General features: G+C 47.6%; 1 long non-coding RNA gene across 3 annotated transcripts in view; it reads left to right on the plus strand.

The window, feature by feature from the left end:
* The window catches only part of LOC107136759, a 93,282-nt gene that overhangs the window by 39,189 nt on the left and 37,404 nt on the right, over positions 1-16,689 (plus strand). The gene's annotated exons all lie outside the window — the stretch shown is intronic.

Here is a 16,689-nt window from a genome sequence, read left to right on the forward strand (position 1 = left end):
ATGTGATTCTGCAATCTGTATTTGGGGTAAAATTGGGAGTTCATAACCAACTTGAATCTAATGTATGAAATATGATATGTCAAGAGCTTTATAATGTTTTGAACAACCAATAAAAAAAATAAATTGCAAAAAAAAATTTATATATGATAGCAGAATGCATTACAATTCCTATTAAACATATAGAGCACAATTTTTCATATCTTTGGTTGTATACAAAGAATATTCACACCAATTCGTGTCTTCATACATGTGCTTTGACTAATAATGACCATCACATTCCACCATCATTTCTAACCCCAACCCCCCTCCCTTCCCCCCCACCCTTCTGCCCTATCTAGAGTTCTTCTATTCCTCCCCTGCTCCCTCTCCCTACCCCACTATGAATCAGCCTCCTTATATCAGAGAAAACATTTGGCATTTGGCTTTTGGGGATTGGCTAACTTCATTTAGCATTATCTCTTCTAACTCCATCTATTTACCTGCAAATGCCATGATTTTATTCTCTTTTATTGTTGAGTAATATTCCATTATGTATGTATACCACAGTTTTTTTTTTATCCATTAATCTATTGAAGGGCATCTAGGTTGGTTCTGCAGTTTAGCTATTGTGAATTGTGCTGCTATAAACATTGATGTGGCAGTATCCCTGTAGAATGCTGTTTTTAAGTCCTTTGGTACAGACAGAGGAGAGGGATAGCTGGGTTAAATGGTGGTTCCATTCCCAATTTTCCAAGAAATCTCCATACTACTTTCTATACTGGCTGCACCAATTTGCAGTCCCACCAGCAATGTATGAGTGTACCTTTTCCCCACATCCTCACCAACACTTATTGTTGTTTGTCTTCATAATAGCTGCCATTCTGACTGGAGTGAGATGAAATCTTAGAGTGGTTTTAATTTGAATTCCTCTAATTGCTAGCGATGATGAACATTTTTTCATATATTTGTTGATTGATTGTATATCATCTGAGAAGTGTCTGTTCAGGTACTTGGACCATTTACTGATTGGGTTATTTGTTTTTTTTGGTGCTTAGATTTTTGAGTTCTTAAATACCCTAGAGATTAGTGCTCTATCTGATGTGTGAGGGGTAAAGATTTGCTCCCAAGATATAGGCTCTCTGTTCACCTCACAGATTGTTTCTTTTACTGAGAAGAAACTTTTTAGTTTGAGTCCATCCCATTTATTGATTCTTGATTTTAATTCTTGTGCCAAAGGAGTCTTATTAAGGAAGTTGGGGCCTAATCCCACATGATGGAGATTAGGGCCTACTTTTTCTTCTATTAGATGCAGTCTCTGATTATATTCCTAAGTCCTTGATCCATTTTGAGTTGAGTTTTGTGCATGGTGAGAGATAGGGGTTTAATTTCATTTTGTTGCATATGGATTTCCAGTTTTCCCAGAACAATTTGTTGAAGAGGCTATCTTTTCTCCAATGCATGTTTTTGGCACCAAAACACTTGTATTTTTTAAAAGAAGGCTATTGGAGGTAAGAGATAATAGTGACTTAGGTTAGGGATAACACAGTAGTGGGGGGAGAAGATAACATTCTGGATATATTTTGAGAATAAACCAATAGCACTTTCTGGTGAATTAGATATGGATTATGAAAGAAAACCAAGATGTAAGAATGACCCCAAGCATTTTGGCCTGAGCCCTTGAATGAGTGACTGTATTGCCACCTGCGTGTGAACTGTGGGTAGGGCTGGCTTTTAGGGACGGTGAAGAGTTCTGCTTTGGAGGAGTTGTTTGAGATTCACGAGACATCCTAATGAAGATATCAAGTATTTAGCTACCAGAATCTGAAGCTCAGAAAGGGAGTCAGGCTGGAGATTTAAATTTGGGAGTTGTCAGCAAGCAGATGGTATTTAAAGTCAGGAGGGTGTGAGATCACCACACAGGGAGCACAGAGGACTAGAGAAAGCACACACTCAGGATCGCCTTCCAGGGGGCTTCAGCCAGGTAAACTCTCCAAAAAAATCACTGAAAAATGTCCACCCATGTAAAAATGTAGGGCTATGGACCCGAACATTCTTTGTCCTCAAAGTGGCAAAAGTTTGGCTCGTGGAGAGAGGATTGACGTAAAAACCATAATGCCACATGCATTGACATTTTCATTATGTTTACTATGTGCCAGGCACAACGCCAAGCGCTTTACGTGGCTTATCACATTTCATCTTCATCTCAACCTTATGAGGGAGGTGATATCATGCCTTCTTTTCATGCAAGGAAACTGAGGCTTATAAATTAAAACGCTGTGTCCAGCTGGATCGGGAGGCTGAGGCGGGAGGATCAAGAGTTCAAAGCCAGCCTCAGCAAAAGCAAGGCGTTAAGCAACTCAGTGAGACCCTGTCTCTAAATAAAATACAAAATAGGGCTGGTGATGTGGCTCAGGGGTCGTGTGTCCCTGAGTTCAAAACACTGTGTTCAACATCTCGTACCTAATGAGGCTGGGGTTCAGACCGCTATGATCTCTGCAAGTGGACTTCCAGTTGAATGGCTGCGTTATCCAGCCCTAAGCACAGGAAAAAGACAAAGAAGCTTCTCATAGGGCCCTAGACCTGGCTAAAACAACCAAGCCAACACACACACATACACACAACAAATGCACACACACACACACATCTGTAACTGAAGACTTCCAAGCATTTGAGAAAATTCCATTCCCCAAACGGATTGCCTCTCACTTATGGGGGTGTGCTCTCTGAGAGAGGTCCTGGAAGCTTGGGTGTGATGGAGAAAGGGCTTGTTGGAGTTGACCCACGTCTCCAAGGACCTCGTCTAACAGACAGTGCAGTTTCCAGGGTCCCCAAATCTGGATTCTGAACACAGCCAACCCTGTGTTTTTAAGAGCTCTGTCTTTCCTGAAATTCCTTTCTTTTGGCTTTGCTGTTATTTGCCACTTTTACAAGCTACTGAACCACATCACTGGTGTGAACAGTTTCAAAGCTTACATATTTCTTTTTGTAATCAGTTTAGTCGATCTTGTAACTATAAAGAGAGAGATGGTAAATCCTAAGCTCCCATTCTGAGTCAGAATTTATGACAAGAACAACGTGCTTGTGCCCAAACAGAGCCATGCATGTATGGTAATATGGCACTTGAAATTTATGTACTTCCTTTTATCCAAGGAACAGAAAGTGCTTCTATAAAATGGATTAAGAGCCAACTGTCTACAGCAGGCAATGAGAACGGTTCAAAATAGGACTGCCGTGGGAATCGTTTAATTTCTGCAAGGCCAGAGTTCACACTAAACAACCATGAGTCCTGTGTTTTACGGAAGTGGATTTCGGGAGACCACTGCCATTTCAACCCCGGCTGCACAGTGATGGATGTCACTGCATCTTCGCCCACAGGTGTGGGATTGAAGACTCTCCTGTGGCACTGCAGTGTGGTGCTGGATGCCACACAGGACGAGCCCCGGGTGTCAGGAGGAGATGGCAAGCAGTGTGCATCCCAGTCATCCCCTTCTACGGACTGACTGGTTGGCTCTCCTTAGCAAGGACAATTCTTTGTGATTCTCGTTGTCAGTTTGAAAAACTCTAGTCTTATAGATAAGCCAGAATTGAAGGCCCATGTAATAATATGGCTTCTATATAATGCATTCTTTAAAATGCCCACACTTGGATAGGTCCCTGTATGAGTTACCTATTGCTGTGTAACAAATGATCCCAAATGGAATGACTTTAGATAACATTTATTATGTCTTAGTTTCTGTTGGCCAGGAGTCCTGGGGTACCTTGACTGGGTCCTGTGCTTTGGGACCTACCTTTAGGTGTTATCTAGGGCTGTGTCCCCTCCAGGCTTGACTAGGGGACAATTTGCTCCTACTCACAGGATTTTTTGCATGGTTCAGTCCCTTGTGGGTTGTCGGGCTGAAGTCCCAGCTTCTCGGGGTCGGTCAGAGGTCCCCTTCAGTCCCTTGCCACATGAGCATCTCACAAGAAGAGGGCAAAGGAGAGTACTGGCAAGACCAGCCGCAGGCTTGGCAGTACTTACTAAGGTTTGTTGCTTCATCACAGAAACATAGTTGGCCAATAGTCAGAGGCACATCAGTAGCTTACGCTTCAGGGCTGGGGACCGCACAAGGCATAAGAGGTGGGGAGTGGGGGGCAGACCCCTGGGAACCTCCACACACCTTGTCTCACTGTATCCTAGGAGTAACCCTCCAGTGCAGGGTCGGTCCTTCCCTGTTATGGATGGGACATTAAGTTCTCTGATTCCTCAACTTTCCCCTATGGCAAAAAAAAGTTCAAATTTAGTGATTCACAGCGTTCATTCATTTATGTGTTTATTCCATAAATATGTGATATGATACGACAGAGTTGCCAAGATGCCAGTTTGTATTCTTGGTAAAATATGGGAGTATACCAACATCCTAGTAGTTCTTGAATCAATGTTCCTGTGAGAAGGAATTATTCATAAAATCATATATTATATACAGTGTCTGATTTATTGTTATACCCATAGGAGTTATTAATTAATCTACCTTTATAATTTTCGTTGAAACATCTGGGATTGGAGTGTCTAGGATCCGATCATTTCCATTTCAGAGATGGATGAACAGTGGTTATGATGTGAACAATGCTGCAGGGCCTAAAATGGAGAATTTCCGCCCAGTCCTATTTAGAGTTCAACCTCTATGTACAAACCACACGGGAGAGGTTGACATGTAACTAGGGTTGACGCCACCGATACAGACATCACGTACCCACCACAGGGGTTAGCGAGGCTTGCCGTCCTGCTACCCTTGAGATCATGTGCAAAGTCTATAAAACATAAAATTTTAAATTGTGAAAATAATGCACATATGTAAAAGATGAATTTTAAAAATTGTGCCGTTTTCTTAACTCGGAGGAACCTACCACGTGGCAAGTACTGAGATGAGGAATTATTCATAATATACATATATGTATCATAGTGCTTGCTTTATGGTGTTAGACTAGTCGTGGATACTCATTTTATATAGGGGACTTGAGCGTCAGCGTTCTGTCATCTCTTGGGGGTGCTGGAACCAATCCCCCAAGAGACAGCTGTAATTCTTTTCTGTCTTATGATTTGGTGTGGAGGCAGGCCTCACCAACTCTGAGCATGCCATCTACCATCGAGCTACGCCCACTCCCGGCCCCTTTGAGATAATGGAAGATACACTGGGATTGCCCTGCTGGGGGTAGTGCTTCTTCACTGACAGAAAGGCAGATGCTCTTCTGGGGCATCATCAAACAGTCCAGATGCAACCGAGAGCCAGGGATGTGGTCATTTCTGATCTATGCAATTACTCAGAGGCCAAAAGGAAAGACACGCCCAGTTTCATAAAACCCAACAGCAGGGGTCTGGAGAATCAATAAATGTTGGTGGATACCCACAGGGCAACTTGGAAGCCAAGTCACTCCACTCGGGAAACCTTTCACAGAGAGTTATCTTTGAACAACACTCTGAGCTGTGGAAAAGCAGGAATTGAAAGGATGAAGGCAGAAAGCTGACTGGCTACCTTGAGATCCTCAGTGTCTGTAGCTGATTTGCAGCTCTTTATGCTGTGGCCAAGAGGCTGCAGGATTCAAGGCCTCTCTTGGGATAGAGCAACTTGCTAAATATTCTGTAGAACCCGTGCTCTAACCAGCAGCCTCCCCAGCAGCAGGACAGGGAGGAGGTAGCTGCTGTGGTTTGTCTTTTACTTTTTTTCCCCTCGAAATACCCAGATTTCCAAGTGGCGAGAAAACAAACACCAAACCCTTATTAGAATTTTGGATTAAGGACAGCTATCTGTCTTGTCTCACTTTTGATTCACCAGCTGATAATTGGGCTATCGCTGGGTCTAAAAATAACATACAGTACATTAAAATAATATTCCTTGGCTACATTTCCAAAGTGGTATTCTGGGACTTCTGTGCATTAATCCTGTAACAATAACAGGATTTGTGCTTTTAACTCCCCCGGCGTAGCTTTGAAAATCTAGCCTAAAGCAGCTAATGTTGCCGTTTAAATCATCCTCTCACCATCCACAGGGAAATGCCGAGATTAAAAAATGACAACCCGACCGGTCGAATGACCTATACCTGGGAGAATAAGAGAAACAACCTATTTCCTCTCAGGAACTGGGCCGATCAATATAAATATTTCAAAAGGACTACCGTGAGCTAAAGGCCTCAGAATTGGTGTTCTTCTTCAGAACACCCTAGATATTTCCACAGTGGACTTATCAGGTTTTCCACGGGGGAGGGAGATACTGTGAGTGCTGAATAACTGGAACTGAGCTGGCAGCCCCTGTGTGAGTCTGTGTGTGTGTGAGTCTGTGTGTGTGTGTGTGTGTGTGTGTGTGTGTGTGTAAGGAGGGAAGGAGAAGAAGGCTGTCATTATTGTGTATGTTTCTGGTAAACATTCTTTTTTATCCTGTCGAAACTTGGGCGTATCCCAGAGATTAGGTGCTCTTAATGGTGTTAGCGTAAAAGAAAAATTGCACGTCCTAAAATTTGCACACAGCTCTAGATTGAAGTGGCAGGAGTTTTTCAATGATACCATTAATTGCATTTCATTAATGAAGAAAAAGCTTTTGTGTAGCCACGGTTGTGATGGGCTGGATGTAGCCAGTGTCGGTCCCACTAACAGGCTGGCAGTGCTCTGGGCCTGCAATGCCTTTGAAAATCTAAAACGGAAAAGGAGGCCAACACACTGAGCAATTATTTCGGAACAGATTGCCCGTTAACATTTCATAATATCACCGAAATGCATCGTTTCTGGGACGGAGTCTTGCTTTGGCTGCAAACCTCCGAGAGGTGGCAGCACCCCCTGCTCCTTGGCTGGCCGCGGCCCTCCAGCAACTCACCGCAGAGGCCTCCTCATTGCGTCACCTGGAAGCCAGTTTGGAGGGCGGAGGTGGGGGAGGGGAGATGTTCTTCTGCAGAGTTCAGGAAACAGCTGCATGGATTTGAAAAGGTTTTTCTTTTCCTTTTTTTTTTTTTTTTTTTTCCCTTGAAATCCACTGGCCTCTGTGATATCTTTCTATGAAAACCACATGGGCACGGTTAGGCGTTCCCTGGTTCACACCCTGAGGGAGGAAGGAAGAGTTCTAGTTGTTGGGATCCCCCGAGACCTCATTTTCAATTCCCCAAACTCGTCTGTTATCAAGACAGGAAGGTGGGATTAAGATGGCATTACTGATGCTTATTTTTTGAGCACACATGTGTGCAAGGCACTTAACCCAGCACTGAGCCTGGGACGCTGCCCACCTAGGATGGCTTTCTTCTTCCCCAGCTATCTCTCAGCACCCCACCCCCAATCTCATGCTAAAAATATTCTGCAGAGCAAATAGCTGTTGAGACAGCGTCAAACCCTGCACAAATAAGTGACAGTATAAACTGCCAGGCTAAGTGTCAAACGCCGAGATGGAAAGCATCTGGTGTTGGCTCGAGGAGTGTCAGGGCAGGTCTGGACGGGCAGCAGTACCCAGGAACCTGGTCCCCTTCATGTACACTAGGCGGTTTGAAGGGAGAGTGGGCACACACCAAGGTGACCTTGCCGAGGGGGGTTATTGACAGGATGCAGAGACAGGACCCTCCTGGGAAGCTGGACTCTGGGAGGGAGGCCAGGTGGAGCAGGGCTCAGCATGGTTTCCGTCCAGCACAGTCAGCTAGGGACTTCCCTCCCACCCAGCCTAGCCATCAAGGGACTGTCTCTGGTCCCCACCGTCAGCCTGCCTTTGACCCTGCGTCTCTTCATGAGCTCACTTCCTCAGCTCACTCTGACTTCGTCACCCTGTAGCTTTCCCTGTGACGTGTGCCTCAGGTCCCGTGAACACCACATGACCATCTTCCCTGTGTTTCCTGGTCAATTTCCAGACAGAGGAGGAGGAGGAAAGGGACCAAAAGAGAGTCCCCTTGGCTCCTCCGGTGACATCCCCTGTCTGTCTGAAGAGAAGTTTGGAGGCTGGCCTGGCCTGGGACTGAGAGGGCTGTGAGTGGCCGCCTTACAAGGCTCACCCTGGCCCTGGAGGGCTGTGGATGTGGAGGCGTGCACTGTCACGTGGACGGGGAGCAGCTGCCTTCTCCCAGGCCCCAGGTGGCTGGCTGTCGTGGTGACCCTGTGGGCTGCTCAGCTCTAGGGGGACAGGATTCTTACCTTTTCTCTTGTTTACAGGGATTCAGATGCAGCTTGGAGAACACAGTTAACAGTGATAACTTATACCCAGTCCTCAGGGGTTCCGAAACTTAAAGAAAGGCGTACAGAGCCTCTTTTGGACCATGACGTTGTGCGATTTATACAGCACAGGTTATTTGGGATGGGGCTGGATTAGATACCAGTGTCCTTGTTATAATCAAATCTTCCTTAACGGGTCTCAAACTGGCACTTCAAAGCAAACACAGACTCTCAAGTGCCACCCCCAAGCGCCACCTCCAGGTGCCATGACATAGGCTGCAACTGGTTGGGGACATCTGGAGCAGGGGCAAAGGGCACATGGGACAAGAAGCCAGGTGGCTGTTGCAGGTGCCCAGCCCTGGCCCTTGCCTTTCTCTGGTCCTTTCCTGTGACATGAGGACAGGAGGCAGGACAAGGCAGTCCCCACAAGGCAGCTGGCTGGCATCTGGCCCCTTCAGCTGAGCCACCCAGCCCAGGGGGCTTTGCTCCCCACTGGCCTTGACAGCCTGCCCTTCCTCTCCCTCAATTCCACTTGTGGCCAGTCTCAGCCCCATGGCACTGAGGGAGTATACAAGCAAGGGATGAATGATGGTCAGGTTTTCAGAGGTGACCAAGTTCCTCCAGCCTAACTACCAGGATTTCCATATATGTTGGATTTTGTCACTAACCGTGCTGCTTCGGGGTATCACATTTATCATTATCTGGATTTTTTTCATTATCTGGTGACTCCTGACGGTCAGTCTGAGCTCACTAATTTAGATGGTAAGCTCCCAAGCGCTCCCTGCACTGTCCAACACAGCGCTGAGAGGGCTACCCAGCAATGAGGGTGAGGATTTGCTTCCTGTGGTTTCAGTTACCTGCAGTCAAACACAGTAAGAAAATCTTAAATGGAAAATTCCAGAAACAAACCATTCCCAAGCTTTAAATTGCGCACCTGTCTGAATGGCGCGATGAAACCCGAGTCATCCCTGTATCTCCTGGCTGGGATGTGAGTCCGCATGCTCCTCACCCTCACCGCTTGGTAGCCCTCTCAGTTATGGGGTCAACCGTTGGGGTTAATCAGTACACTAGGCACCGATTTTTCAAGAACTCAGAGTCCCAGGCTTCTTGTGGGATTCAAAATGTCTAGATGTCACCTTTCTTCATACTTTCTGCTTTGCCACCTCCTCTCCTTCCACCCGCCTCCTCTCCCATCAGCGTGGGCCCGGTTGTGCTGTGGAAACAGTGACTTGCACATCTTGGTGGGGACTCTGCTTGGCAGGGGGGTCTGGGCCTCAGTTGACCAGACGGTCTGTCCTCGCCATGTGAGCTGGTCACTGTGGCAGGAGGGCAGCAGGGGTGACGGTGGGTGCACTAACCCTTGGCCATCTCTCCCACCAGGCCTGGCACACAGCTTAGTTGATATTTCAGTAGCCAAGTAGGTCACATGGCCGTTCTTAACCTTGAGGGGACAGAGAAGTACTGCCCTTGGGGGGCCCTGGAAAGAGGAGAACCTGAAATATTGGTGACCCCGGCAGTGCCGGCCAGAGGCTTGGAAGTGGCTGCCTTCCAACTCCGTGTTTAGTGAGGCACAGGAATAAATAAAGATTCTTTATGCACCGGGGCCCACAGGAATGAAAAACAAAATAAACCTGTGATAAGGATGATTTATGTCATTAAAAATGGTTTTTCTATATTAGATAAATGTCAGGGTTTTCCCCTCCAAATCAGTGATCAGAAGCAATCAGCTGCAGTCTCTCCTAAATGCCATCTATCTAAGCGGGGTTCACATTAGTCACCGGAGTCCACACTCATGGGCCTGCTCAGGTTTCTGATGCTTCCATACCTCACAAAGGCCCGTCCGGCAGCTCAAAGAGTCCTTCTCCCCAGAGCAGAGTCACCTGAGCCTCCTGAGCTGTGGGGTCTGCTCTTTATTCCCACTCTCGTGACCGGTTAGATTCTGTCGGTCATAATGCAAGACCCCAGATTCTTCCCAAAGCAGACAGGGCGTCATCTTGCTCACTAAGTGGTCTTACGTTCTGCACTCACTCAATAATTCCCCTCCCCCTAAAATATTCCATTATAATGACAAGAACAAGAAGTTTATTTCCAAAGGTAAAGAGCTTGGTAGCCAACTCTTTTTATCCAAGTCAATGCGCCACGACCGTGACCTGACACATAAGAGCCAACTTCGGTCTGATTGAAGAGGACTCTCTGCATGAGAATCTGAAGATTGGTTCAGGTTCCAGAACTATCCTGCTTTAGCTGTGTTACCTTGGAGAAAAACACTTGGCCTCTCTGAACCTTCATTGGTGAATCTGGGATAATTATACTTACGTTCCAAGATGAAGTTTCCTATCCATAAAATGTAGTTATAATCCCTACCTCTCAGGGTTATGGGGATGTAAATTATTTTGACAAAGATAACTTCTGGGCAAAATATATTTGTGTAAGTATGTATATCCCAAGCTGGGAACTTCTTCCCTCCTTTTTTGCTTGCTAATTAAGAGTCATAAATAAAATGCTGATGAGCTGCAGTCTGCCGTCTGTGCTGTAGCTGGAGGGCTGTTTTGACTTTGCCATACAAATGGCTAACCAGCCGCTCCCACCATGCCCCGCTCGAGCGTTCAGCACTGAGAAATCCAGCTACTGCCAACAGCATCTTATAAACTTGTCACTATTTACTTATTTGGTGACAGTGTTTTTGTTCAGTGATCATCCCTGAGATGTCACCCGTCAGGGCCTGTTTCCCTCAAAATGCCATTTAACTATAATTCCTTCTCAAACCACGTGAAATCGGTGGACACCTCAGGTGAGACTTGGGCCTCAGAGTTTGTCCCCATGGCATGCAAGCATCTTTACCGGGCAGTAGCTGGACCTTCTGAGGGCTTCACTCAACAGATCTGCACCGCAAAGCTGCTTCAATAAGCCTCTAGCCAAGACCTCCAGGTAACTGAGTGGTTGCGTGCCACGCAGCAGATGTCACCGACCAGCTCGGGAAAGCCGATGGTCGCATTTTCAGGAATTTCATGAGGAGGTTAGTGTCATGTTGATGGACTGGCATTGACCACAGTGGGAGTGTTTACACCAGGAGACTGGCAGACGCTACAAATCAGCCTTTGCTCCCAGAGGGCTGCTTGCTGGACAGTCACTAGCTCACCACCATACGGATGACCAAGACTTGGTGCTCCTGGGTCAAGCCCAGATGTGTCTGGGATGGCAGGAGAGGCATCCCACGTCAGAAGTGTAAACACGACCCTGGTACTGGACGGGGGTGGGGTGGGGGGGAGAAGGGAACTCACTCCTGTTTGGTCTTCTTATGAGCCCTGGTCTAAGTCAGCCTGGAAGTGTCCAGCAAAATTAGGGGGGTGGGTCAGCCAAAGGTATGTTCTCGTGACAGATAGAGACTCTCCCAGGAGCTTGATTCAAAGCTGGACACAGGTGACCTATGTATAGCACGGTGCGTGTCATCCAGGTACAATCCAGGCCCGGCCAAGACTCGTAAGAGTGCGTGGGAGATTTTAGGTCAAAACTGTAAAGGCTTCAGGAAACTGTGGTCATGATGGTGCTGTTTGGACCTGGTGTCTAGCTCATTCCAGGACTCAGCTGCAGCAGTTTGGGGACAGCAGGGGGTGGGCTGACCACCTGGAGTGCAGTGGGGTGGGCTCACTGTGAGCCCCCTCCAAGAGAACTCCGCAGAGGGCTGATGCACGTGAGCGGGGGGTGGGGGGGAGGCCCGTGGAACTCGCTCACGTGGTCCAGTGCAGGCCGTGGGCGGGTGGGCGAGATGGTTCCACGTGCATTTTCTCAACTTATCCTCACAACAAAAGGCACTTTGTAGATGAAGAAACCAAGGATCAGAGGCCTGAATATCTTGTTGGGGGTCACAGAAAGTAAGTGGCAGAGCTTGATGGTGAATCCTTAGTGGCCTCCTTGGATTGGTGTCTCCACACACTTGTCCACAGTGTCTGGAGGAGGAAGTGGCTCCCTTATCCTCCAAAGCCACTCCTCTGATCCCACCTGATGCCCCACCTTCCCAGCACCTGCTAGGCATCTTTGGGAAGCCCCCCTCATCCGTGGGCACCTTTCTACCCCTGTCCACGAGGGAGTGCCCACGGGGCGTCCTGCTGGTCCTCTCTTCTTAGCCTCTCTGCTGCACCAAGCACAGCTCAGTTCTCCTTTATTCTAGGAAATCGCTGCTTCCCGGATTCCAGGACTTGCCTTCCCCCGCCCCCTGCCCCCTCCTTGGTCACTCCTCTGGCCACTCTGGCCCTGCTCCCGGCTCTCAAGACTTGATAAAGGCATCGCTCCATGGGTCTGGAGTTTGCTCTCATTGCCATTGTCAGTCTCTGGTCCTGAGGTTCCCCGAGGCCTCGGCTCTCCTCGCAGACAACCCCAGAGCAATGGTCTACGGCCTGCCTGAGAAATGAGAAGTGAGTGCTGGTCCCAGGGCTGAGGGCAGCCTCTGGCCTGTGGTGGGCGCTGTCAACATAAGCTACTCAGGAGGAGAGTGCTGTGAGCCCAGGCTGGGCCTGCTTGTGTTGAATTATTTGAAGGTCATGCCCTTCAGACTCTGAGCTTCTCACAGGACTGTGATTTCCCCCATTTTTGATTCTCTGGCTCAGCATAATGCGTAGTAGCTGTTCAGTAAATATTTACTGAGTGAGTTAGTCCAAGTTTGATGATCAGGGGGTGCAAAACTGTGGCCATCCTTATGAGGAATTAGGCTTTATTCTGGGTGCTGGGGGCTTGGAGCCACCCAAGGGTGTTCTCATTTGAGTAGCTCAATGGGAGCTCCAGGTGACTCCTCTGGCTCAGGCAGCATCCAGAACCTCCAGCTCTAATCAGGGGCCCGATTCTGTTGATTTTGCTTCAAAATATGTCTGCTTGGCTTTTATCTGTGTCATTGTTTCCATGCTCCTGCTGCCTCCCAAGGTCGGCCCTAATTACGTCCTGTTTGGATGTCAGCATGGACCATCCCCCACTCCAATTGCCATTTGTCCCTTTTCTGTACCACAGGCTTTGGCTCCTCTACTGATGGCTGTTTGATAAAAGAAAGAACAAAGCTGAACTGGCTCCGGGAAAGCCTGGATAAAGAGGGCTAACGTGATTCTCCATTATCTGCCTTTAATCCCACAGGGGCTTTAATCTGTTGGCTGCTTTGGGTTTTACCCTTGAGCGACTTGAGAGGGTGTAATCTTTCCTGCTCCTTCTAACAAAGATCAGCGTCCAGATCAGCCCCACAGCAAAGCTGAGTTGTAGGAGACCACTGGGAAGTTGGTGCTCTTTGCTGAAGAGAGACGAGGGCACAGAAGAGCCACCCTGTGGGACAGGGAGAACTGGAGACAGGACAAGAAAGGGGAAAGGGAAGGAAGGCCTCTGAGAAAACACTCATAGATGGAGGGCAGAAAGGGGAAAAAGAGGGAGAGAACGGAGCCTGACATCTATCGTAGATGATTTTATGAGTAAATGGGTCTTTTCTGAAAATGTTTTCTTATAACTTTGTGAGTCCAGAATTTATCCTAATAAAATAGTGAGCTTCTGGACTTCAGGGAGCCTCTTGGAAGACTGTTAAGCTTAAGGAATTTAGGTCAGTACCGTTCAAAGTGTGAGTGCCTTCTGCAGAGAGAAGAAATCCTAGTAAGTGGTCAGAAACCTGAGAGCCTGCACTCCTAGGCCCTGCTGGAGGTGGGGGGTACTGGCTGGAGAGCGTCCATGTGGGCATTTCTTCCCATTTCTGTGACTCAGCCACTCCATGTTGGCAGCTCAGAATCAGCCATAATGGGAGGTATTTTTAACAGAGAAATTGACAAGTGATGTAAATCGGTCTCCTCCCACCCAAGAACTGGGTACTAAGCCTTTACCAGCATGTTGCTCTGTGGCTTAGCCATCCAAGCATCTGGTGAGGGAATACCATTGGGTCGGATGTCCTTGGACCTTCCTGCAAGCTTCTCGTGTTGGAGCTGCCCACCAGACATGCACAGCAGGGCTGGGTGTCTGTTGGCAAGGGGAAGGGGTGATGGGTCCTTCACCCTGGGGAATTTGAAATGCGCTTAGAGCCCCTCCAAGGTGTTCTGGATCCATGCATTCCAACAGAGCTCTTTGTGCTAACCAAGGGGAACAGCCTACTGTTTCAGAAACCTGTTCCTCGGGTTCCACGTCCTTCAAGACAGTCAGGGTCAAGGCAGCACAGGACAGCTATGTGAAAAAGCTGAAGATGTGGGTATTAGTTTGCTGCGGCCGCTGTGACAAAACACAAACCGAGCAGCCTCAACAGCCAGAGTTCTGTATTGGGCTGGAAGTTCACGATCAAAGTGCTGGCAGGTTGGGTTTCTCCTGAGGTCTCTGCGCTTGGCTTACAGATGGCTGCCTTCCTGCCGAATCCTTGTCGTGTCTTCTCTGAGGGCAAGTGCTCCGGTGCTTCTTTCTCTGCTTCTAAGGAAAAGGGTCCTATCTTTATAACCTTATCTAAACACACTGTCTTCAAATAGAGTGACACTGCAGGTCAGGGCTTCGATGTACAAATCCGGGAGGGTGCAACCCAGCGCACCTCTGTGTGGACTGCATTTTAACTGGCTGGGCTCCTGTCCATTCCAACCAAACACAGCTGCCCACAGCAGGCTGTGAAGCAGGAGGCCTGCTCCAGCTCTGCGGCCTCCTGCTCCTTGTCCATGCGGCCTGACAGAGGATGGACCTCCCTTTTCCTGCACTGCTCTGTCTGCGGGGACTCCCCTTCCTGTCTGGTTTTGGAGTTAGGTGAAATCATGCAGGGGAGCTGGTGCCTGAAAGGGGCCGAGTAAATGGACATCTTAATCTGTGGTGTTGCTTTTTCGCTGTGAATTTCCAATGCAGTATTCAAAGCAGCCCAGGAGAAGAGAGCTGAAGTAGGGAGTCTTCTGTCTTATCTCTTAGGTCCCTAGCCTGCAGCCTCCTTTTCCAGCGTCTTAGGCAGGCCACAGCCAAGGATTTTCAGTGTGCACATTCACTCTGAGCTTGCTAAGGCCTACTCTGTGCTTGGTGACATGGATTTTTGAAGATCAATAATGTCAAAGAACCCAAAGGCATACTTGTAAATGAGTGCCCCAGTGACCCGGATTGCTACGGGTACGATGCACCAGAAAGACACATAAGAGCTGAGAGTTTATGCACTAGGAAGAGAACCAGCCCCTTGGATGGGGCGAATTTCCCATCGTGGAAATATACTATGTAGATACTTCTCTGTGCATATTTATATCATCTACTTCTGAAAGTTCCGTTTGGGTGAATTTATTTGACTTTTACCCACTAGAGGAAATTTGTTTAAACAAAATTGTTAAGAAAAATCTTGGGAAGAGTCAGGGGAGGGGGAGACAGGGAGAAGCTGTGCCATGAGTACAAGGTAGAGGGGAGGAAGAGGCGCTGGTGTCTACTGCACATTGGGGTGTCTATAGTTAACAATAACACCACACATTCCAAGCAAGACCAGAGGCTTTTAACAGTCTCACCCCCAAAGAAAAGGTAATGTAGGTGGTGACAGGTTTGCTAATTATCCTGATTTGATCATTACATAATCTCTGCATGTATTCAATCATCACACTGTACCCTGGAAATATATCTATTATGAATGAATGAATCAATCAATCAATCAAAACCAACTTGTGGACTTTAAAAACAAAACAGGCACTTTTATACCTATAGAAACTGATTTTTTTTTAAAAAAAATCTGGTCTATTAATTTTAGGACAAAGAAGCTTTTAGTTAAAAGCACAAAGATAAATTTCTGAGGGGAAATAAGTTGTATTATACTTGGTTCAATTTTTTTCAGATAACTAAAATTTGAGTGACCCCCCCCCCCCAAAAGAGGCAAGGGCTTCTGTGGCATCAGACCTTGCCGATGAGCTCTGCCCTTCCTGCCTGGCGCCACTCACCACGCCAGGGAGTCTCACTTCTCTCGGATGCCCTTCCGGTTTCCAGCGATCTCCGGCTAACAAGGGCTGCTCCTCCCTCAGTTCCTACCAGAGCTCCCTCTCTCTGACCTAATGTCCCCGAGTCCTCCTTGTCCTGAGAGAAGTCTCCTGCGTCTGAATCTCCTCCAGCTTTGCCATGCCGTTTCTGGCATCTGGCGTGTGAGCTGCCTGGATTAGGCCTTGCCTACCTAGCTAAGCTGCAGGTACGAGTGGAAGGGACCACATCCCATCCACAAAGTCAAGTGTAGAGTAGGAAGTCAGTAAGTATCACAGGGGTGACCTGCTTTCTCCTGATAACAGGTAGAGAACTACCTGGCGCTCATATGAGGGTATCGCTCATAGCACGAGTGTGTGAATGTGTGTAAAAACCTAGCACATCACAGTAAGTCCTGAGGCCGTTACCATGGATGGATATCAGGCATTGTTCTAGTGAGTTCTGATGATTTTTAAATCTGGTTCTGGTAGAAAAGGGACGTAGGTCCAAGTTCTGGTTTACTCGGTTTCTGACCTTGGGTATCACTTCACTCTCTGTGATGGTTAATTTGAGGTGTCAACTTGACCGGGCTAAAGAGCACCCAGAAGGCTGGAGAAGCATGATTTCTGGGAACATCCCTGGGGTGTTTCCAGAAGAGA

This window comes from Marmota marmota, unplaced genomic scaffold (genome assembly GCF_001458135.2).
Source record: "Marmota marmota marmota unplaced genomic scaffold, marMar, whole genome shotgun sequence".
Lineage (NCBI taxonomy): Eukaryota > Metazoa > Chordata > Mammalia > Rodentia > Sciuridae > Marmota > Marmota marmota.